The sequence below is a fragment of the Periplaneta americana genome, chromosome 11 (genome assembly GCF_040183065.1).
Source record: "Periplaneta americana isolate PAMFEO1 chromosome 11, P.americana_PAMFEO1_priV1, whole genome shotgun sequence".
Classification (NCBI taxonomy): domain Eukaryota; kingdom Metazoa; phylum Arthropoda; class Insecta; order Blattodea; family Blattidae; genus Periplaneta; species Periplaneta americana.
Window position 1 is genome coordinate 145,188,715 of NC_091127.1, and position 26,665 is coordinate 145,215,379.

General features: G+C 33.1%; 1 protein-coding gene across 2 annotated transcripts in view; it reads right to left on the minus strand.

Annotated features, from left to right (window-relative positions):
- Positions 1 to 26,450, minus strand: part of LOC138709419 (lactosylceramide 4-alpha-galactosyltransferase-like) — a 227,267-nt gene extending 200,817 nt beyond the window's left edge. The window contains exon 1 of one of the 2 annotated variants that reach the window (XM_069840169.1): positions 26,332 to 26,450. The gene's annotated coding sequence lies outside the window, so the exon portion shown is untranslated. The remainder of the gene's footprint in view (positions 1 to 26,331) is intronic. The other variant, XM_069840160.1, reaches the window with a different exon arrangement.
- Positions 26,451 to 26,665: the final 215 nt, after the last annotated feature.

Here is a 26,665-nt window from a genome sequence, read left to right on the forward strand (position 1 = left end):
ATTATGCAGTGTATATTATACTGTCTACAGCACATTAGCGTACAATATAGAGAATGAAGTTAAATTGAAAAATAATCTTAATATGGATACTTATACACATTTTTGAAAATGTGTGGCCGTTCATTTCGATACAGGCTTCAGTTCTTTTGTGAATATTATCGTACTATAGAATATTGCATCTAATTCCAATTACCAGTTTCGTCTTTCGTACTAGTAACTCATGTTGAAATAATTCTGTACCTACTGTATGAAAAGTGTCTTACGTACCGTAAATTCAATCTTCACTTCTGCCTGACCCACACAGATAAAATTACTCAGACATGCTATCTACTGTCCGTCCAAGTGGTTATGAAGCAGGATCGTAGAAAGGGGGGAAATCACGTGACAGTTAATTACTTAACGAGGCCTTTTATTTAAGTTATTTTAAACAGTTGTATAATATTACGTAGACGTCCAATTCCTAACAGAAATTAATGTTTTCAAAAATGAGCTAAGACAACCCAGCCACTAGCCTTTACAGAGGGGCGAGCAGGTGAGGAAAATCGGGATGCGACATAGGCAAACGGACGACAGTACCTTTGCGAAAATATGATTCAATATTGAAAGCTCTTTCGTCACTGGAAAACGCGAACATATTTCTGGAACATATACTCATTAACTCAGTAGTGTTTACTATATGCGGCCTTGGTTCTGTGTGGAGGACAGTTGGAACTTCATTAGTACAAGGGGTGGGAGTGAAGTATATTCAAAAGCTCAGATACAATAAAAATTGAAGTAAAAATAAAATGATGTCCCTGTATAAAGTAACATATTGTTTATAATATTTGTTAATGATTATTCCGATTTTTTCACGTAAACCTAAGATTAGGTTAGGTAACGGTGGCGAGGAGCGGGTTAGGGACAACCCTTTGCACGTCGGCCATCCTGAAGCCCATTGTGCACCCCGAATTTAATGGGATGAGGTGTACCAGCCCACCGTCAGCATGTGACCCCTCACCCGCTCACACAAACCCCCAGCCCTAAGTTCATACCGCCAAGGTGACAAGCAGCTCATGATCCATTCCAACGGTCATTCCAAGGTGTCGAAAAGCCCTTGGAAATGCCCTTAAGGAATGAATCCTGGCAGAGATATTGCGAAAGGCTTAGAACCCAGGAACGGTTGCGGAGAGGACGCCCCTTCCCGTAAGCGGATGAAGACAAGCGTCTTGACCTGAATATGTCTATTGAATGAGATGAAGAAGATGAATGTTATGAAATCTAAATTCTTTTTCTACAAAATATTTAGGTAGGCCCTAACATTACTGTATACTAAGGAATAATACGTCGATGTTAAAAAATTTAATGCTATATTTATAGGTAAAATTGATCTAAAATCGAACTGGTTACAATAATTACAATCGGAAGTACGCCTATTAGGTTTAAATTGGTTATGGAAAGAAACAGGGACTCTAAATGTCAAGATTATTGGTAAAACAATGAAAGACAGAGAATACGAAATCTCAAGACAGAAGGTTTTTAGTAATATAACGACCTTGGATTCATTAAGTTATTATAGAGAAATGAAAACTTTCTGGGAACAGGAAGGGTATGTCAGATTAAACACAAGAGAAATGAGAGTAGAATCAGCCTGGGGGAGATAGGTACCTGGAGACTCAAAAGTAGAAGAGGTAATGTGGTTAAGGATATTTGTCCCCTATGCGGGTGTTTGGAAGACGCAATACATATACAGGGACATCACTTTATTTTTACCAATATTTTTAACATTAACCTGGCTATACTCGGAAACACTGTTACCCTCTTCCATTACAGGAGTTTGGTGTTAGTCTACTAGTGCAGTATGTAAACAAATCATTTTACTAGCTATATGAGGAGAGAAAAGTAATTTATCCATTTATGTTACAGGGAAATAGGATTTTCAGTTTGATCATTACTTTTACGGTATTTTATCAAAATACAGTAGAGTAGTAACATTTTTTTTTTCACAAACTCAACTCTTCAGGCGGTTGTATTCATTACATAATGGCTACTTTATTCAGCATATTACCGTACTTTCAGTAACTCTAATCTTCACCTCTGCTCAGCCCACACAGATAAAGTTATTCAGTCATGCTACACACCGTACCTGTGCGAAATAAGCAGGGCGGGTATTTACGGAGATAGAGAAAATCACGACATAATAGATATAGAACAGATTTTTAGCAATCTTTACGAATTAAGTGATTCTGATTAATAGGCCTAATATGCGAATAAAACAATCGCAAATCGCGAAATAGTGTTCTAATAGCGAAATAAGATCACATTCATGAATTATTATTATTGTGTCGTTTTATAGGGAATTTCATATTCTGAGTTCTTTTTTCGGACATTTTTTTCATTTGAATTTGTTGCACATTCAAGTAGGCTACATTACATGGTATTCCAGGTGTTCTGATTACAGTAGTGAACTCAAAAGGCGGAGAATTCGACATTTCACTAATAATTTGAAAGTATTAATTTGAGGGCTGCAGGTTTTTTTTTTTTTCGTTTTTAATGAATGTGTGTTAAATACAGTCTTAATCCAACAAATATTGTCTATTAGCCATACTGCATCTTTACCAGAATCCAACGAACCTTTACTGATTTAATACTCCAATTTCAAAATAATTGTATTTTCCAAAATTTCCATTAATATCCAACAAGAGTACAAATGAATCTCCAACAATCTCCGCCGACACCAATATTAAAAACACACAAATGATAAAATTAATGTCCATAAATACCTGCCCCTGGAAATAAGCTTCAATAATATAGTCTCTTTCTTCTATGGAAAACGCAATCATATTTATGAAACACACTATACTCTGTACTGTTTACTTCACTGCTAGCAGACTTCGAATGCAACAGCGGCCGTAAGTTTGTGTGTCTCACGGGAGCAAGAACATTAGTGAAAGGGGTGGGAGTCAAGTACATTCAGAAACGCAGGTACAATAAAAATGCAAGTAAAAATAAAGTGATGTCCCGGTACTATTAAAATGCACAGCGACCGTTGACCTCAGAATTAGCGGAATAGATAATAAATTTTTGAAGATAAACGAGAAAATAACTTTCACAAAACTAAATTGGCCGGTAAATTTCTGTTCAGAGTCAAAATTAGCTGGGAAAAAATATATAAAAGAACTAGTTGAAGAGAGATTATAATGTGAAATAATCCTTCACTCTACAAAAGCTGTTATAGTCCGGGTCAGCTTACTTCATACCCTAAGGGTGAAACCTAACCATTTTTTCCCCATTACTACATATGCTAGTGGATTGTGGTGATTTTATAGTTTGCAGATTGAATTTTCTTTTGCCAACTTCGTTTCGAATTTCGATACTGACAAATACTACAAATGGTAGTGATTTTGTAACTAGTATGTTGGCAACTAAGACAAATATCGACAATATTTGTCGGTACTGAAGTTTCATGAAATTAAAATTGTACTAGATTTCTGAGCCGGTTACTGGAAGCTAGTGAAATTTGAACATACTAATAATTAATTAATATCAGTATTAATGTTAATACATAATAGTTATTTTATGTGTTGCGTTGTGGTTATAATTCAAGACTATAGTCAGGTAAGTTTTCGGAGTTAGTACTAACAATTTTATGTGGTCAAACAAAATACATTTTTAGGTTAAGCCTCGTGAGTTAATTGTTTAGTCAAATCACAGAATTTCGTATTGCCAGACAAAATACTTGACATGTTGATCCCTTTTCCGTATAGTTTGCCTACGAAAATATGTTACAAAATTATTATTGAATTATTTAGAATAACCTTTCAACATAAAGTACGGTAAGTAAATAATTCATTTTGTATGTAGGTCTTGTGATATGTGGTAACAGTTGGCAACACTGACAAGACGGCAATATTTGCTGTTTAGGAACTGTTCTTATGTGACCCTCACTATAGTTAAGAAGTAACCAGATTAGTAACTTGTTAACAGTTTAGTAAACAAGTGAAAAGATGAAATAGAATAATAATAGTAAAGCATTTAGGAATGGTAAATATATCGTGCGTGACAAGACAGTTCACATACTGCGCATTTCGAATACGTCACTTGAAATACTAGATATTTCACATACTACATTTTTCACATAATGTCAGTTAATATACTACACGTTTCATATATAGAGTAATTTACATATTTTATTAATTATTAAAATTAACTTCGCTCTAGAATATGCCATTAGGAAAGTTCAGGATAACAGGCAGGGTTTGGAATTGAACGGGTTACATCAGCTTCTTGTCTATGCAGATGACGTGAATATGTTAGGAGAAAATACACAAACAATTAGGGAAAACACGGAAATTTTACTTGAAAGCAAGTACAGCGATCGGTTTGGAAGTAAATCCCGAAAAGACAAAGTATAAGATTATGTCTCGTGACCAGAATATTGTACGAAATGGAAATATAAAAATTGGAGATTTATCCTTCGAAGAGGTGGAAAAATTCAAATATCTTGGAGCAACAGTAACAAATATAAATGACACTCGGGAGGAAATTAAACGCAGAATAAATATGGGAAATGCGTGTTATTATTCGGTTGGGAAGCTCTTATCATCCAGTCTGCTGTCCAAAAATCTGAAAGTTAGAATTTATAAAACAGTTATATTACCGGTTCTTCTGTATGGTTGTGAAACTTGGACTCTCACTCTGAGAGAGGAACATAGGTTCAGGGTGTTTGAGAATAAGGTGCTTAGGAAAATATTTGGGGCTAAGCGGGATGAAGTTACAGGAGAATGGAGAAAGTTACACAACACAGAACTGCACGCATTGTATTCTTCACCTGACATAATTAGGAACATTAAATCCAGACGTTTGAGATGGGCAGGACATGTAGCACGTATGGGCGAATCCAGAAATGCATATAGAGTGTTAGTTGGGAGACCGGAGGGAAAAAGACCTTTAGGGAGGCCGAGACGTAGATGGGACGATAATATTAAAATGGATTTGAGGGAGGTGGAGTATGATGGTAGAGACTGGATTAATCTTGCTCAGGATAGGGACCGCTGGCGGGCTTATGTGAGGGCGGCAATGAACCTTCGGGTTCCTTAAAAGCCGTTTGTAAGTAAGTAAGTAAGTATTAATTATTAAAAACATTGAATTTCTAACCCAAATATATTAATGAAAACTTATAAAGTGAAATTGTACCCAAAGATATTAGATATTATAGTATTCGGTTGTCATTTTTTGTATTCTGGATACGTGCTCACTATATTCTGCCCTCTACGGTTAAATGCAGCGTCTGCCAGACGGAAGCCCATCTTCTTTATACAAAATATTAATTTTTCGAGAATGAATTTCTGATAACCCATATCTGCACTCTGACCGTATCACGAGTCTCGGTTCATGATTTCGGCATACGCCACTTCTGTATGAATATTATCAGCAAAAATCGGAACTTGGGGACTTGTGTCTTTACACGCGGCTAAGCGACCGGACTTCAATGTCAACAAACTCACGCTTCCAGCACGGAGGTACTGTCAGGTCTGCTATAAAAGTGATTTCTGACTGGAACAACACATTGATAGTATTGCGATAGGTTGAAACACGTAATTTTATAGCATATGCGTAATGAAAATAAAAATAAGAAATATATAAAATTTACTGTTCTGCTCTGTACATTTTATTATAGTGTATGGCTACGTACATTCGAACATTTTCGAACCCATTATTTCGTCTGTTAGTTAAACATGATTTGAAACCGGAAAAACTTATTTCCACTGAAGTGACGGCAGAAAACTTAATATACTGAATGTTTTCACTGTCACTGTTTTCTGTTAGATATCCAGCAGTTGCTAGCTGATCTCGTATCTGAGAAAGATAAGTATATCGTAAATTTTTCTCGAAAATAGTTTTCAGTTTGTGTGTCACTACTAGGGCAGGTCCTTCTACGACTTGATCCATGGCTGTGGACAAATCTTCCACCGATTTAAGGGACTGCAATGTCTTTCACCGTTTCCAGCCTCTAGTTTGTGTGTGGCACAACTTACAAAATATAAACTCTCGATTCGAAGAAAGTAATGTATCTCCTCCGAATTCCTCCACGAAATTCTTTAGGCCTACTTAAAATTTAGAAAATTGACTGTATTTTCGAACTTCTATAATACCCATTCGAATCCGTCAAAACAGATCGTTTACCTGTAATTCTCTGAACGACATTGGCTTCGATATGAAAGGGTTTCCTCATCCGTCTTCTTGTCATTTGATGTGACCACTTTCTTAGTACACACGACTGTCCCTGAGCACTTGCAGCACGAGCTTTGTGTTCGTTGCACCTGTAACCTTACTCACGCACATGACACACAAGTCCCCAAGTTCCGAGCTTTAGCCTAATTATCAGTAACGGTCAACATCTTGATAACAAACTAAGAACTACGCAATTTACATCGCGTATGTCAAGATTAGCCAATAGAACACGATGACTTGCTACGATGGTATGGGAGGTGTAAAACTCCACACTTTTTACCTCAATATTTTTTATTTGCAATTCAGAATACTTTCCTTATTATTGGAACAGGTCACAGTATAGTGCGACCTTGTAGATCTATTGCGCTTTCTACATTTAGACACATTCCCAACCAACACCAGCAGACTGCTCTATGGTTCGCTGAGCATTTAGGTTTGGAGCAGCAAACTTCCTTGTCCCTAAATCAACATCCCACCCTTGCATCACCAGGCGGCATCCGGGGAACGTCATAGAATGATAAGAGAATAAAAATTGGACTGAAAGATGATGTCTAACAGTAAGCTGGAAAAACGGAAGGACATTGATAAAAAAAACCTTGACTACAATCTTGTTCGCCTCAAGTCTCACTACGGATTTCTCAAATACAATAATTGAGTCGGTTAGTCATAACTCAGGTGTTCCAAAAATGAAAATTTTCACAAATGAGGGAAAACATATTTGTAACATTTGGAGCCTATTTTCTTCACAATGAAGGTTAATAAATCCAAGAGCAATGATTAAAAACTACTATTCATATTTGTAACCGTATTTATTTATATAGGAGTAATAGTAATATGCTTTACAAGAGCGGTATGTTGAAGTTTTCATGTTCGAGGAAAAGTTTGAAAAAGCGAAACGTAGTTGAGCTTTTTTAATTTCCGAGAATTGAAAGAAAACATACCGCTCGTGTATCGTACATTATTTTATGCGAAGATTGTTTATTACATACCTGAAAGAGGAATTTCTAATTAGTTGCAATGAAATCTCCATCTTGGTTTCTGTTCAATGACGGCAAATTTTCAAAACAAAAATATCTATCTTCAACATTGTTGCTTTAAAATGTTTTCTGTGTTTACTATACTCCAGCAGGCCGTGATATACGTCTGTTTTTTTTTTCCCCAGTCTATGATGAGTCTGGAATCTTGTTGATTTTTTCACGGCTTCCTTAATGTTACTTGCATCACGAATGCAGTAACTTTAGTGGAGTTGTAGAGTTTACTTAATTTTTGCAAATATTTAAAAACAATAATTAACAGTGCAATTTAGGTGAAATTGCAGTGGTAAGTTTCCAACTTATAATTATTACTACATTGAACGTCTCTAAAATAATATGTTAAAAGCCTAAAGCAGTAAAATCAATATGTCACTTAAGCGGTAAGAAGAGGGAAATTGTTATGTGTGTTAGATTGGGAATACTGAATGTGGAATTTTAGACTTTCCGCGGATTGGTTTTGTGCGGAAACTAAGCAAATACGCACGATCTCGCACAGAAGTTATTTAGCTTTAAATTATGGACCATACGAGTTTTGACAATGACCTTTGGATCATGAGTGTTCTGAGAGTGCTCCGTTTGGAACATATGGGTTTAGAAAGTGAACAGTTAGGATCATGTGGGATTTGACAGTAACACATTAAAATATTACACAAGAACATTAACTCAAGCATATTTTAAAATTCAATGTAAAAGAATATCTATTTAATAAAATATCTATGTATTTAATATCTGTTTATTTATTCTGGCGAAGTTAAGGCCATCAGGCCTTCTCTTCCACTTAGCCAGAAACAAAAGAAGCTGATACAATTTGACAGACTAATATTTAAAGAACACTAATAAAAATTTATATAGTTATGCAAGCACAAGTCGAGTAAAATAATGCGAACATACTAAATAATAATTACAAAATAATATAAGGCTAGAAGTTACATTCAATGAATATGTAAGCGGAAAGTGAACCGATATTACAAATTACAAGAATAACAAATTCAAATGTAAATTATAACTATACAACATTGAGGAAAATTACATATATACACATATACACACAAAGGAGAATTAAACATGAATACTGGTCACGTGTTTAAACAATTTACTTTTAAATTGCAATATCGTTCGACAGTTCCTGAAGGAGCTGGGTAGGGAGTTCCAGAAACGAATTGCTGATACTGTGAAAGAGGAAGAATAGTGAGCTGTTTTATGGCAAGGCATAGATAATAAAGGGTCATTTTTATAACGAGTACCCAGGCTGTGATAAGAGGATAAGAAATTAAAACGCACCGAGAGATAGTTAGGCGAAGAAGTATTGATGATGCGATATAGGAAAATTAGTGAATGGACATATCTGTAATCTTACCCATTGGAGCGTTTCAAGGGAAGGTGTAATGTGGTCATATTTGCGCATGTTGCAAATGAAACGAATAGGTGTACGATTATTAAATTCTTCAGATGAGTACATTTTGCAAAATTATATAGTACAGTATAAATTGAGGGGTTCAGTCAGAGAGAAAGATAAGTCACAAATCTTGGAATAGGGAAATTAGGTATTCTCAAAACAGTCTGAGAATTTATTGTAGAAATTTAAATTTCAGTGGGCTAAGTTATTGCCAGAGTTACCTTTACTTGTATTACACTATTTTACCTCGATGCGAACGCAACCGCGACAGAGCTGAATGAGCTCCTAAAGTCGTCCCTCTCCCTGCGCGGCTCCTTCACTTGCAACATCCGTGTTATAGGATCTAGCATCTCCGTGCACTGATCGCTACTCCAGGCATGTCAATTGAGGCATTGACATGGGAAAGGTCGTAACTGCCAAAAATTCGAATTTTTAGGTTTTTCATTGAGAAGGTAGTAAATGGCCATGCCAATGGCACAGAGAAGGTAGTATGTCCACTGTCTACTATATACAGTCGCGAAGCTCAATATGTAGTAAAAATGCAAACATGGGTAGTTGCCCACCACTAGGATCGCTACCATCGCCTCATCATCGCAGCTCTCTCTCCTAGTAGACGACAAAGTATGTTACACTTTCGTTATGTTCTTTTGGAAAAATGAACACCTTCCTTCCATTATTGAAATATTAAATGCATAAAGTTAATTTATTATTTTAATGAAGTATATTAAATTCCACCATAAACTCGAAGATACCTGCAAGAAATAGGTTAATATTATATTTTTGTTTGTGCAAAACGAACTGAAATTTACTATAATCGCTTCACTCATTCAAGATTATAGCGATAATTAACTATGAAACCAATAAATATTAATTTTCATTTCCCTTTACAACAATAATAATGGAAATATGAATTAATGGAGTAACTTACGTGTACCGGTACTTGTAGTGTAGGCTTACGTAGTTAACAAAGTGGGATGAGGTTAAGCAATAATAATCACACCAGAATTGGAAATAAAACGTGATCAATCAATTTTATTCTAACAGACTTTTTCTACGTCTCTAGAAAAGTAACAAATAAAAATAACAACAAAATTAACAGCTACAATTAAAAACATATCCTTTGAAAAAAAAATAGGCCTAAGCAATAATAATCCCACCAGAATTGAAAATAAAACGTGATCAATACATTTCATTAAAACAAACTTAATTTTTCTACGTCTCTAGTGAAATATTATTATTTCAATTATTGTATTTTAGCCATTAACATTTTCATTACAACCAATAACGAACATTTCACAAGCATCAATGTGAAATACGCAACGAGCTAGCACTCGATGGAAATACGACACAGTCCAAAGTCGACCGTGGACAGTTTATTGTTTCTAGTTGCTAACCGCTTGGAGCGCTTTATCACGAGATTTGCAAAAAATCACCTCAAGCTTCGCGACTGTATATAGTAGACTGTGGTATGTCCGTATGTAATGAAACGAAGTTGGAAACGTAGTCACTAGATGTTGTAAGTTGTATGTGCACAGCTGTTGGTGCGGAGAAGGTAGTAACTCCTTATACAACATCAGAGTGTGTCTAGACAAATATGGGCTGATAAATGTGCAGGGCAGAATAAGAATCGGATGATTCTAATGGTCCTGATTTACATTATTGCCAAGAAACATTTTGATTCAGTGGACTTGAAATTCCTGGTTTCAGAACATTCCTACATGCCATGTGATAGGGAATTTGGCATCATAGAGAAAAGAAAAACAAAGATGCAAGACCAAGGTTCCAGAAAAGTTAAGGCCTAATAATGTAATAATGATGAAGGATGAGGATTTCTTCGACTTTTCTGCAGAATGTGACAAGTTTTTGAATACAACTCCTATTAAAATCAGCACCCTCAACTGGATTAGAATCTCAAGAGCTGATTTTCCTCTAATAAAAACAAGACAGTCATTTAATGACCTTGAAATGTGGACAGAGCACAGGATTTTTAAGAAAGGACAGTCATTAACGTCAATCACTAACTTGCAGTGCTTGGAAGACCTTGAAAGAAGACCAGTCGTCCCTGATGCCAAAAAGAGAGACTTGTTATCTATGTTAGACTTCCTCGATGAAAAGTGTCATGCATTTTACCGAAAAAATTGTGCATAATGTATAAATAACGTTATCTCTCAGTTTGTCTAAGGAGTGATTTCAATGTTGTATTTTCATGAAATAGGATTTCACAAATAAATCTGTGCCAGACATTTCAAATTTCATATGTAACACAAACATGAGTGTATACCTTTCATTTAAAGCAGTTTCTGTAATAATGTAAGTGAGAAAGTGTCCATAAATTTTTTTGCTTCCCCTGAAAAATTTTGTTTTTGGCAGTTACTACCTTTCCCATGTCAGCGCCTCAATTGATGACCACAGGAGCAAGCGCGCGCTTTAGAGCCCAGGAGAGCCTGAGTGCTTTACAGCGGAAAGGAAAGAGACAGACGAAAGAGGTGGTATATGCCGCTTGGTCGAGCTATATTCAGGGATGCCAGCACTGATTCAATAGATAAAGGGAAGAGAACTTATTAAAACTGTATCCATGTTAATTTTTAGATTTGCCTGAGAAGTATAAGTGCATTATAAAATGTAAGTTTTAATTTTTATGCTCATTTTTCACAAGTTTGATTTTTTTTTATTGAAAAGAAATATTTGAAATTTTCAGGTATAGGCCTATTTATTTAGTAGCCTTACATAATGTTTTCGTAAATCTAATATACCGTATATACGTATTACTGAAGATAGTGTATTGAAAATTTTGAAAATATTCGCATGGAAATTGTTTGTAAGGAAATGAATTAACAAAGCAACTACTGTTACATCATAAGCAAAAGATACGTGCCCATGTGTTGTAAAAATGTCAGCTCTATAGCTTCAGCAGTTTTCGAGAAAATAATTTAATATTCTCATGATAGGAAGTTGCTCACAATTAATATCACCTTAAAAGCATAATGCGATAAGAGTTTTGTTATGTAATATTAGTTACACTTAAAACAGATACAGTATCTAGGTAACTTTGCTTTGTACTGTAATATTGTTTTGATTAGTTTATTGATTACATTTGTAAGGCTAAAGTTACCATCAATATGAATTCCAACTTATCATGTCATACTCAATCTCTTTCTTTGGAATATCACTTGCTTTATGAATGATGTGTTTCATCCACTTAATACAGTATAGGCTAATATTATACTACTATGGAATTTAAGTGAATATTCCTTCTTAACTCTCTATTTTGTTATTAAGATTTAAAACACAACTGCAATATTAAGAAATTAGTGTTAGTACTTTTGTTTTACAGACAATATAGATAATATTAAACAGAAAGAAGCCATATAAAAATAACGACATAAAATTTCATGTTCCGTTTGAAGTTCGTGCACCACTGTTTTCTTAATCCAACAGGTTTGTTATTCATATACACAGCCCTTCCTCTTTCTATACTTAGCGCTTGCTGCCCGCGCACGACGTCAAGGTCAGAAAAATGCGCTTGCTTTGACATCACTGCGCTACGCCGAACCAGGAACTACGTCATACTCTCCTCGTAAGGTCTGTATTGGGGATCTAGCATCTCCGGGCTAGAATTTATCTGTCGCTTCTACAACAGAAGGCTATAGCATCTCCTCCGCGCAGATAAGTCCAAACCTTGACTATACAGAGAACGAGACTTCCTCTATATTTGAGAGTTATTCGTAAATATATGAAATAATATATTACGCAAATTTTCATGCGGGGCTGAGCCCTGAAAGCCTCAAAGGATGAGACGTCCCTGGTGAAAGCCTCATCCGTCGATATACTATTTCCTAAGGTTATTGCGAAGTGAAGATGGAAGGATTTACGAACATATCGAGCGGGTAGAAGAAGGTCACTCCCCACCCCGTAAAAAATAAGAATTTATACAGAAGAATTAGTAGAATCGGTGTTCGATACCCTGATTATAAAGAAGATGGTGATGTTCTCACGTACCTCAAAGCCATCGGACACCATTTGGGTGCCAATTTGGAATTTAAATCATGTAAAATTTTATGCAGTATGGCAATTTTGAAAATTAATCACATAACATGTTATTCAGTGTACCTATGGATATTTTACTTGCCAAAATAAATTATTATTTTTAAGAAAATGTGTACTGGTGGTCAAAATATCAGGTGACCAATATCGAGTGACCAAAAAATCGAAATGGCCAAAACACAGAGTGAAAGAAATTGCAGTGACTGGTACAATGACGGGACGGGAATTCCGGTGACGAGAATTCCATTTCCCATACAATACACTCTCACAAGAACACTTAGGCACGAATGGTCCATTGTGCCCTCCATAAACCAGAATTCAACCCAGGAGATCGCAGTGGATAACCAGCTTCGCGATTCTGGAGGTTTTATTTCCTGAAATTCCTCGATAGACAACATGTGCTTCCCGAGGTATCGGTGCCTGATGTAGAGTAGTATAATCCAGGAATAGAAATAGCAAGAAACAATTCCATAATTTCAATGTTATAAGCGGAAGACGAGACGCTTATAACAAACGTAGAAGGTGATCTTCAAGGTAATATTAATTTGTGCGAGATCGTGCGTATTTACTTGGTTTCCGCACAAAACTAATCCGAGGAAAGCCTAAAATTCCACATTCAGTATTCCCAACCTAACACACATAACAATTTCTCTCTTCTTACCGCTTAAGTGACATATTGATTTTAACTGCTTTAGGCTTTTAACATATTATTTTTAGAGATGTTCAATATAGTAATAATTATAAATTGGAAACTTACCACTGCAATTTCACCTAAATTTTACTGTTAATTATTGTTTTTAAATATTTGCAAAAATTAAGTAAACTCTACAACTCCACTAAAGTTACTGCATTCGTGATGCAAGTAACATTAAGGAAGCCGTGAAAAAATCAACAAGATTCCAGACTCATCATAGACTGGGGGAAAAAAAGACAAACGTATATCATGGCCTGCTGGAGTATAGTAAACACAGAAAACATTTTAAAACAACAATGTTGAAGATAGATATTTTTGTTTTACAAATTTGCCGTTATTGAACAGAAACCAAGATGGAGATTTCATTGCAACTAATTAGAAATACGTCTTTCAGGTATGTAATAAACGATCTTCGCACAAAATAATGTACGATACAGGAGCGGTATGTTTTCTTTCAATTCTCGGAAATTAAAAAAGCTCAACTACGTTTCGCTTTTTCAAACTTTTCCTCGAACATGAAAACTTCAACATACCGCTCTTGTAACGCATATTGCTATTACTTCATAAAATGTAACAGAATTATAACTGTAAAGTATCAACTGCTAAAATATATTATGCTTTTAAAGGAAAAGATGCAATTCTTTAAAAAAAAAGTCATTAACAGTACAATATTGAAGAAAATTTATCATTTGAATTACAGCATATACGAAATGATGCGTCATATGAGAAAGATGTTGGTTCAAAACTCTGGCAATTTCAAAAAATATGTGGAACGATACATAGAACACAGGGAAAAAGAGAAAAAAAACATAAGGAACACCCTGTTAAACTTTTTAAAGTTATGGCTTTGTCAGTTTTATTATGTAGTTGCGAATGTGTATTATTGTCCTTGATTAGTAAACATTACAGGTTGTAAGGAATTCTCAAGAAAACGAATCTGCAGAATAAAGACAAGAAGAGTTGCTTAGTGAACATTCCTGTAGTAGAAACTCACTATTCCACATATCAAAGGACAAGTTGCAGTAACTATTTTAATCTCCGTCTTTGTGCTGTTATGATTGTACATAAAGGCAGCAAAGGAACATGCCAGTCGATATGCCTCACGACGAAGAAAATTACAGGGGACTTTAGTACAACAATAAAAGGAAGGGATGACTTGTATGGGAAATCAATTTTTAGTTCCTGCGGAAAATTACATACCTGGACAATGGTATGTGAAAAAGTCTCTGAATGTCTATGAATCAATACATGAAAGGGGCTATAGCTTGACTCTATGTTTTACAACGGCAGTGTTCCCATCACTAAAAGTAAAATACAAAGAATTTAAAAATTCATTTTAACTAAAAACTCTAAAAAAATATTCGTTAATTTAACTATTATTTATTTATTTATTTATTTATTTATTTATTTTTGTGATTTCTTATTTATTTGCTTATTGAGTGGTTTATTAATTTTATTTATTTAGTTATTTACTTATTTATTTAAGTATTACTTTGTTGATTTATTTGTTTATAGGCCTATATTTACTTGTTTATTTGTTTGCGAGTTTGTTCATTTATTTACATATTCACTTATTTATTTATTTATTTATTTATTTATTTATTTACTTATTTGTGTAATGTCTTATTTTTTTGCTTATTGAGTGATTTATTAATTTTATTTATTTAGTTATTTACATATTTATTTAAGTATTCCTTTGTTGATTTATTTCTTTATAGGCCTATATTTACTTGTTTATTTGTTTGCGAGTTTGGTCATTTATTTACATATTCACTTATTTATTTATTTATTTATTTATTTATTTATTTATTTATTTACTTATTTGTGTAATTTCTTATTTTTTTGCTTATTGAGTGATTTATTAATTTTATTTATTTAGTTATTTACTTATTTATTTAAGTATTCCTTTGTTGATTTATTTGTTTATAGGCCTATATTTACTTGTTTATTTGTTTGCGAGTTTCTTCATTTATTTATATATTCACTTATTTATTTATTTATTTATTTATTTATTTATTTATTTATTTATTTATTTACTTATTTGTGTAATGTCTTATTTTTTTCTTATTGAGTGATTTATTAATTTTATTTATTTAGTTATTTACTTATTTATTTAAGTATTCCTTTGTTGATTTATTTGTTTATAGGCCTATATTTACTTGTTTATTTGTTTGCGAGTTTCTTCATTTATTTATATATTCACTTATTTATTTATTTATTTATTTATTTTTTTATTTTTTTATTTATTTATTTATTTACTTATTTGTGTAATGTCTTATTTTTTTTCTTATTGAGTGATTTATTAATTTTATTTATTTAGTTATTTACTTATTTATTTAAGTATTCCTTTGTTGATTTATTTGTTTATAGGCCTATATTTACTTGTTTATTTGTTTGCGAGTTTCTTCATTTATTTATATATTCACTTATTTATTTATTTATTTATTTATTTTTTTATTTATTTATTTATTTACTTATTTGTGTAATGTCTTATTTTTTTTCTTATTGAGTGATTTATTAATTTTATTTATTTAGTTATTTACTTATTTATTTAAGTATTCCTTTGTTGATTTATTTGTTAATAAGCCTATACTTATTTGTTTATTTGTTTGCGAGTTTCTTCATTTATTTACATATTCACTTATTTATTTATTTATTTATTTATTTATTTATTTATTTATTTACTTATTTGTGTAATGTCTTATTTTTTTGCTTATTGAGTGATTTATTAATTTTATTTATTTAGTTATTTACTTATTTATTTAAGTATTCCTTTGTTGATTTATTTGTTTATAGGCCTATATTTACTTGTTTATTTGTTTGCGAGTTTCTTCATTTATTTACATATTCACTTATTTATTTATTTATTTATTTATTTATTTATTTATTTATTTATTTATTTATTTATTTATTTATTTACTTACTTATTTGTGTAATGTCTTATTTTTTTTCTTATTGAGTGATTTATTAATTTTATTTATTTAGTTATTTACTTATTTATTTAAGTATTCCTTTGTTGATTTATTTGTTTATAGGCCTATATTTACTTGCTTATTTGTTTGCGAGTTTGTTCATTTATTTACATATTCACTTATTTATTTATTTATTTATTTATTTATTTATTTATTTATTTATTTATTTATTTATTTATTTATTTATTTATTTATTTATTTACTTATTTGTGTAATGTCTTATTTTTTTGCTTATTGAGTGATTTATTAATTTTATTTATTTAGTTATTTACTTATTTATTTAAGTATTCCTTTGTTGATTTATTTGTTTATAGGCCTATTTTTACTTGTTTATTTGTTTGCGAGTTTGTTCATTTATTTATTTATTTATTTATTTATTTATTTATTTATTTATTTATTTATTTATTTATTTATTTATTCCTCCATTTATTTATTTATTTACTTATTTCATTCATTCACTTATGTAATTATTTAAATTGCTAATAATATACTTTGTTTCTCTTTTAAGCAGGAGGAACCCGAAGGCTTGCACTGCAGTCTGAGACCTACTGTGCTTACCACTCCTGTTCTGTGAATTGTTCTGTATAAGTGCAGCACATCGCACGATGAACTTAACCCTGGCTATGAAATGGATGATGATGGACATTAAATACTTAGTATATCATTTTCACTGTGAGCCACTGTAAGAAGCTTATTTGAAATTCTATTGGGGAAGAAGGTAGTGAGGTGTTGGTTGGTAAATTTTGTTTGTGATTCTTTGAAACATACTGGAGATATAAACATTCCAAGTAATTTCGGAATAAAATATAAATTCTAGGTAGATATGTATCATTAACATTCAGTTTGTAATATATTTTCTCCAGGTATATAATGGGGGATAGGCCTACTTGCTAATCAACCAATGTGAGAGGTCACGATCCACGTTTATCTTGAAGTTGGGCGGAGGTAGAACGCTTCAGACCGCCCAATTTCAAGATAAGATTGAAACGTGAATTCTGCCATTGGCTCATTAGCCTTCCTCTCCGGCAATGTTTATGTCGCCTGTCAAACATTATGGAACGCAATATAGTCTATAGGCTATCTCTTCGAGTTTTTTTTTTTTTCAGTTAGGACTCGATTTTACCGACCCATGACCAACCAATCTGAGTTTTTTTATGGTTTCCTTTAGTCACAAAGGCAAATTCTGGATTTGAAATTTACATGCCATGATTCATCACCGCCTCAATCACCAATATTATTTAATTTAATTTAATTACAGCCATAAATATAAAACAAATGCTATGGGCATAGTCAGTCAATACAAAAACACACAAGTGCAGATTAAAAAACAAATTGAAATTAAAATTAGAAGTGAAGGGTTCCTGCTTGTCCAATATATTCACTCACATTATAAAAAGGATTATAAAAAAGCCATTTTCGTAAAACGTTTCTAAATCTAGATAAAGTAACACTATGAGCCTCATAAGATAGTTTGTTGAATAATTTTAGAGACATTGAATCAAGCCAACACTTCGATTTATTCAATCTAACTGCCGGTTGAAGTAGAAGATAATTGGATCTGGTATTATAATTATGTACACCTCGTCCACTACTATAGCTATTTATTCCTTTTTTTACTCTAAGTAAACATTAAAATAAATAAAGATTCACTACAGTCAGTATTTTCTCTTGTTTAAATAACGGCCTGCAATGAGCATTAAAAGGGGCAGCCGTAATGATACGTAAGGTCTTTTTTTTTTTTTTGCAAGATAAGTAATTTTGATTTACCTTAAATACGAATCCCATACAAAAATAAGCTATTAAAAAAAGCATAATATGATATTCTAAGATAAGATTTGGATACCAAAGTTTTCAATTGTCTTAACAGAGAAATAACTCTAGATAATTTAATACAAAGTATATCTATATGACGATCCCAGTCCATTTTGGTATGAAGAGTCAAACCAAGCAATTTAACATGAGTCTGAAAGTGAACATTCATAGTTTCTTTTAAAGAAAAAAGTATTTTCTGTAAACATTAATCAAAATCTATAATCAGTTAACATGAACACAAGCCATCTACAACATAATAGAAAGAGGAACTCAGCAATAGTAAAGATGGCCTACTTGTACACCCACTGACCCTAAACACGCGATATGACAAGGGTTTAATCCTCATTTTTTTAATGTGACTTTTTTGCTGTAATTATTGTAATTAGTTAAAATTTAATTACAAAACATAAATATATGTTTACATTACTTCATATAAAGTAACTAATAATAATAATGTGTTAAAATTTAATTATAGCTGTTTCTGAAGTATTTTTCTTTTGTAGGATACGTCCTTTCATCTGAACACCATCGACATGTTAAATAAATAAACTTGACCAAAAAAAAAAAAAAAAGGCAAATTCCAGATTGGGAATTTACATGTACTGATTCATCACCGCCTCAATTACCAATATCATAAACATTAATCAAAATCTATAATCAGTTGCATGAACATAAGTCATCTACAACACACAATGGAAACAGGAATTCAAAAACAATCAAAACGGCCTACTGGTAGCCTATACCTACAGATCCTACAAACACGCAATACGACCACAGATGTAGAAATGTGTACAAATAAACTAAAAAATTCGATTTTTTAACCTTCTTTTCTATTTAAAAAACTGAGCCGGTTTCTGTAACTTTTTTCACTAAATTCTGAATTGTTGAGTCGAACGGTTGTTCGCCAGGATATTTCGTTAGAAATATAGCACAACAATGTTTGTACGATTTCTTCGTAATATCCGTATCTTAAATGAAAACTTGTTGTTCGTATGTGTGTACTGAAATACCACGAATTAAACTGAACGGCACTGAATTGAAGTCAGCTGTATACTAATGCTCTCACTGTGACGTCGGTTCAATATCTTATCTGTTCATACCAGATAATACAAGAAATCTTTCCACTTTCGATCCAGGAGAAATATACACAATAGTATAAATCTCCCTGACTAAAGATCAACTTTGATCGAAGATCAGAAAGTGAACCGAGTTCAGACACTTCTTGTATTGTATAAAATTTTTCTGCGATCAAATTACCTAGGTTCAAATACAATCTAAGTTCACGTGAAAAGGATTTGGCAACATCGCATAAACAGGTGAAGTATGTGATGCGCGGACCATGTTGTACAGGTTTGTTCAGTGTCGCCAATATAGCGACTTTAACTCTTTTTCGACGACAATTTCGTTTAACTTTTATATTGCTTACATAGGGATTTAGCGACCTTTTTAGCACCCCATAGTGACAAAATTTAATCTTTCTTTGTTAATAATGAGAAATCTAGCGACTTTCCAACTACTTTTTGGCGACTTTCCGTACACTCTGTTGGAGACACTGGTTTGTTTTGTGCGTTGTAAATAATGGTGGACAATAAGAAGAAGATTGACCGTTCTCCAAATTGTTATGTTATGGTGTTTGATACTGCTAAACATAATAAAGCTTTATAAAACGACAATTTTCGTTTAGTAATACAGTTAATTGAACATTTATGAATGTACCTATCATATCCATGAATAATTAATGGTTGTTATAAACATAATATAGGTTATGTAATTTGATACTGCTGAACACGATAAAGCCTTATAAAATATAAGAATGTTTGTATATTAAGGCAAGAAATTGAAAAAAAAAATATATATATATAAATGTACTACCATATCTATTAATAACAATAATAATAATGCCCATGGCTTGTCAGTATATCTTTTCGTTAATAGTCTTCCTCGTATGTAATCGTGAAAACTTTGTAACTAATTCAACAGTTCATAGCATAAATACACGTCAAAAAAATGACTTTCATACTCCATCGGCAAGTCTATCGTGCTATCAAAAAGGAGTGCGCTATATGGCAGTAAAAATTTTTAATAGCCTCCCTATCGATATAAAAAATGAAACTCAAAACATAAAATTATTTAGGGCCAAATTAAAGAAGTACCTAATTTCTCACGCCTTCTATTCTGTAGGTGAATTCATGACATTCAATACCACTTCATGAAATTGATACTAAAACTATGTGTTGTACTAGTAGACTATATTGTAAATCCCGTCTGTATATATTTCATCTAGACTGTGACTATAAATTAAGATTTTATAATAGTATTAAGTGTTTTGACTTGTTCCATATTCTAGCTGTAAGCATGTATGAATACCATGGAATGTTAATAAATACAATACAATAATAATAATAATAATAATAATAATGATAATAATAATAATAATAATAATAATAATAATAATAATGGACATTTTATTTGCACAATCTGCCACTCTTATATTTCAAACAGAAAAGAAATAACTGAACTTGGATCATCTAACTTAATTGGAGAAATTTCTTCAAAATTGACTTTAGTTTGAGACAAATTAATCTCAGATTAGACTTTATACAACACAAAATTCCAAGTTCAGCTAGAACGAGGATCAATTTAACCTCTGATCTAAGATTAAATGGTTTATACAATCGGCCCTAAAAGTTCTACAGCATTTACCTGAGCAAAACCTGTTTCCTGGGGAACATCCTGTGTGATTCTGTGAGTATTTATTTTATAGCGCTGTTGTGAAAGCCAATACTGTTCACTATTACCTTAAGCAAATTGAGGGTGATTCTGAACCCTCTTCTATACACACTTAAAAAGTGATGTTTCACTCACAATAATTGACAATACACATAGGTCTACAAGAAACTTTAGTTGAGACTTAAACGAAGGGAATAACAGCTCCCCCAGTATAAACTGCGCCTTGGTGTTTTGGTTAGAACATTAAAAACGTATTAGTGAGAATATTATTTCCTCAGGGTGACACTGCATAAATGAGCCACTCGCGTGCCCTTTCTGATATCGTTCACCTGCAGTCTAAAATCGATGTGCAAGTTAGTACGGAACCTCGTCGTAGTAACAGATGCTCTCTCTCCCTTTTCGAGTCTTACATTTTAATCCGTCTATCATAATTTCTCTTGCACCCTCTCTTTGATGGAGTGCCCTCAGTGTTTGATGTTATACCAAAGGGTCATAAGTTCAAACTAGTCTAGTACGATAAATTCCTTATGACCAGACCCCGGAGAAAGTATTGCTTACAGGGAAACGCGCGATGTAGTATAGCTAATGTTTATGAACCGAGGACTCTTGCACGCATCACTGTGCAGGTAGGAGTAGTGCCGGCGTAGCTTAGTACAACGCAGTCAAAAGCAGTCGACACGGGTCTTCAGAATGCCGAGACCAAAAGTACGCAAGATAGAACCACTAAGGAAATATGTTCGTCAATATGGAGAAAATGTGTTTTCCATCCATGGTAATGAACTGTTTTGTGAAATTGGCAGCCGACATGGCATGCAACGTTAAGAAACATATAAATAGCAATAAGCATAAACTCGCATGTAACAGACAACAGAATTTAAGCAAGGTATAGCACGAATCTTCTTCACAACTACTTGAACGATCATTTTATGAAGATATGTGTGTCGCGTTTATTGCTTCAAATATTCCGTTAAACCAATTACGAAACGCGAAACTCCGTGGCTTTTCAGAAAAGTACACTGGAAGACAAATTCCTAATGTAGCAACACTGCGGAAGAAGTATGTGCAATATGCATATGAGAAATGTCTGCGTGAAGTGAAGTGTAAATTACAAAATGAGAAGATATGGGTTTCTATAGATGAAAGTATGGACTCTGTTGGACGTCATGTTGCAAAAGTGGTTGTCGGTACCCTTAGTGCGGAATGTTGCTGTAGACCCTATCTCTTAATGAGTGAAATGTTAGAGAGGGTTAATATTCCACCATATTCCACCATTTATTAGGGGCTGCAAGACAATATATTAGGGGCTGCAAGACAACAAACACCTTTAAGAACAGCTTAAAAGATAACCTTATTAGCATTTCACTCCAATCATACTGATTTAAAATATTACTGACTACAATGTTGCTTTTTTCTTTAGACATATTAACATTCTATGTATTTTAGTTTAATTAGTTCAGACACTTCTTCTATTGTATAAAACTTTTCTGCGATCAAATTACCTTGGTTCAAATGCAATCTGAGTTCACGTGAAAAGGATTTGGCAACATCGCATAAACAGGTGAAGTATGTGATGCGCGGACCATGTTGTACAGGTTTGTTCAGTGTTGCCAATCTAGCGACTTTAACTCTTTTTCAACGACAATTTCTTGTAACTTTTATATTGCTTAAATAGGGATTTAGCGACCTTTTTACCACCCCATAGTGACAAAATTTAATCTTTCTTTGTTGATAATAAGAAATCTAGCGACTTTCCAACTACTTTTTGGCGACTTTCCGCACAATCTGTTGGAGACACTGGTTTGTTTTGTGCGTTGTAAATAGTGGCGGACAATAAGAAGAAGATTGACCGTTCTCCAAATTGTTATGTTACGGTGTTTGATACTGCTATACATAATAAAGCTTTATAAAACGACAATTTTCGTTTAGTAATACAGTTAATTGAAAATTTATGAATGTACCTATCATATCCATGAATTGTTGTTTAATTCGTAAATAACTCTTGTATACATGTAACTCTCATCTAAATCAAATTGTTGAATTCTTTGTAAGTTCATGCATATGTATATACACTTTTTGCTGGTTGAGTGGAAGAGAAGGCCTTGCGGCCTTAACTCTGCCAGCTAAAATAAATCATTATTATTATTATTATTATTATTATTATTATTATTATTATTATTATTATTATTATTATTATTATTATTATTATTATTATATGTGAACTTTTTGAGAGTGCTATGGAGTTGCTATGGCCATCATGTGTGCAATTCGAAAATATGTTACTATAAAATGTTACAGATGCTGCAAGCTATATGAAGAAATCTGCTAAGTTTCTTGAAACACGTTATCCGAATATGATACACGTTACATGAGTTGCACATGCGTGTCATAGTTCATTTCAACGCATCAATACGTAAATAATATTATTACCAGTAGGTCTATGTCAAGTACAATTAAATATTTATGTCTCTTAATGAGAATACATTAGAATTGCACTTTATAAGCTTCATAGCTAATCACTGGAAACCAGTCAAAAGGACGCACAAATAATGAGACTCTCATGTATTACTTCATTTCTCATGAACCAAAATGTACTACTGCCAACGTCACGCTGTCTATCGTTATTTACTCCATCCCTCTCAAAGCAGGTATGCTATGTTGCATACTAAGCTGATAGCAATACTTTTCACGGGGCCTACTTATGACACACCGACTGAAAGTCTCTCTTCTTCGAGGATTTTCACACTTAAATTTCATTTTAGCCTTATTTATTTTATTTTATTTCTCATCATTCATCTTTGGACGAGGCGGATTTGATGCATTCCAGTACAAATCTGTCATTCCCATAATTAGCAATTACAAACATAACATATAGTTTCACTAGTACCACAGTCTAGTACATACAGTCACGAAGCTCAAGTCAATTAGTAAATATGCATCTATAGGTAGTTGCTAACCACTAGGATCGCTACTATCGCCTCGTTACAGACAATGCGAAATAGTACCTGCACAGTCTATTGTTCCTAGTACCCTCAAAACTCAAGCTTCGCTTCGTGAAAACTTTGTATCTAATTCAACAGTTCATAGCATAAATACACGTCAAAAAATGACTTTCATACTCCATCGGCAAGTCTATCATGCTATTAAAAAGGAGTGCGTTATATGGCAGTAAAATTTTTAATAGCCTCCCTATAGATATAAAAAATGAAACTCAAAACATAAGATTATTTAGGGCCAAATTAAAGAAGTAGCTAATTTCTCACGCCTTCTATTCTGTAGGTGAATTCATGACATTCAATAACACTTCATGAAATTGATACTAAAACTTTGTGTTGTACTAGTAGACTATATTGTAAATCTCTTCTGTATATATTTCATCTAGATTGTGACTATAAATTAAGGGTGCTATTCATAGACATTTCGCAGCACGCGCTACGAGCGTACTAAGCTAGCCCCGGCTATCCACTGGTTACTAGTACAGAATTCAAATCATATCCTATCGCTAACACTGGTTTATGAATACGAAAAACGCTGATCATCCACCGAAAGCCCGCGCTAAAAATGTCTATGAATACGGCCCTAAGACTTTATAATAGTATTAAGTTTTTTTTTTTTTTTACTTGTTCCATATTCCAGCTGTGAAGCAATGTATGAATACCATGGAATGTTAATAAATACAATACAATACAATACAATACAATACAATACAATATAATACAATACAATGGCACTCTCAGAACTAAACTGTCGTAACTACCAAAATATTGTTTTGAGAAAATCGAGTTTAAAGATTTGAAACTCACTGCAAAATTCAGGATTTTAAGATAAATACCAGATGTTTTGTACACAGATTTATGTATCAATGGGGCATCCAGAGGTGTAAATGTTTAGCTTTAATGTAAGTAAATAATCGTGCAATAAACAATTAACTATAGTTACGACAGTTTATCTGTTTGTATATTCTGGAAATTAAGAATTACTTCAGTAATTCAATAATGTAGGAAATGTACAGAACCAAATGGAGACACGTTAGGATTATAAGAAAGTGTTATTACAGTGACACTAGTTTGTCCATATCGACAGGAAAACTAATAAAGAATAATTTATCCCTCTAGCGTATTTTAATATTGTGGACGATTTTCGTGTAAATTTAATTTTAAAAACATCTAAATTAAAGTCTCTTCACGCTGAGAGTTAAGGCTGGTTCACAATAAACCGGAAACGAGAATCGGAACGAAAACGGTAAAATTGTTAAATGTGTACATTTAAATGTGAGCATTCACAATTAACGAAAAGCTTGCCGGAGCCCGGGATCGGGAACGGAGAGTTGGCTAAGTTTCAACTTTGGCGTTCACGTTTCCGATCACAGCCCACTAGATTCATTCTATTGCCATCTAAGAGCTATTTTGTCGTCGTATATTTTGTAGCAAGGAGACCGTGACATAACCTATGCATTATTGTGTTCTGTGCTGTGCATCATGGAGCAAGTTTTATTTGATGAGATTCTAATATTGAGTGTTGAGGAAAATCCTCACGTTTACGATAAGCGGCGCGCCTCGTATAAAGATGAGAAAATGAAGGAGAATACGTGGCTTTCAACAGCTGCATCTTTGAACACCGATCGGAAGCGAATCATATTTTATTACTGTATTGGTTGTATTACACACTACATATTCATGCTTCAATTCAATAACTACTGTTGTGTTCATTTTTGTTCTATTACAGATGTTTCTTCTCTAATTATTTTACGTTATGGTAGACTTAAAATAGGTTGTGATAATAAAGATGTATGGGCATATTTATAGTACCGTACCTAATGAAGTGTTTCAGTTGAAATTTTGAAGTTGGTTAACCTGTGTTTATGTTGGCTGCCTTGTACTCATGAGAGTACGCCATTGGTCAATTATTCACAAATAACATCAGAATGCGTAATATCGACTTTACATATCGTTATTGACATACATATCGATATGCATAGTCGTCTACGTTCTCGGTTTATTGTGACTCAAAAATTGTCATATTCACGTCATCTGCTTCTCGTTTTCATTCTGGTTCTCGTTCCCGGTTTATTGTGAACCAGCCTTTAGTTGCAACACAGCGCCAGAAAACAGCTCATCTACAGAGTTACCGAGTTCGTTGACCTCTTACATCTGTATCACGAGAAGCGTTGATGTTGCCCGACTGTTGAAACTTCCAACTTAATTTTCTAATTAACCGTGTATTTAATCACAAAACGTAATATTGGTTTTTCTATTCATTTCAGTGTGCCCCATCGTCCCTTTCAATCTGCAAGATTATTTCACTTCCACTCTGTATGTATGCTTGTAAAGGTAAACAATCTCTTAGTTTCATTTCTTAATAAAATAACGAAACACAAATGAGACAACAGTCTCGTGTGTAATGCGTACCAATACTGAAGTTTAAATAATTTCTTTAACTTACGTTATCAATTATTGCAGATGGTCTCGGTGGTCAGGATAGCAGAGGTTCAATATAAACTCTACTAAGTAAACGTGTCGACACACAATCTATAAAATTTTACGATCGACATGGAACATCCATTGGAAGTTCCGAAAACATCCGAACAACTGCCTGCTATAGCCTATACTACTGTCTAATCCAAGGATAAACATTACACCACCTACGTCATTTCGATCACAGCACCTCTATTGAAACTATTTATGTAATAATTATACTTCGAAGTTGAGGCACATTTACTCTGAAGTTAAGTACACACAGAATAATACAGTGTTTACAAAGCAGCTGGCAAGGTAGT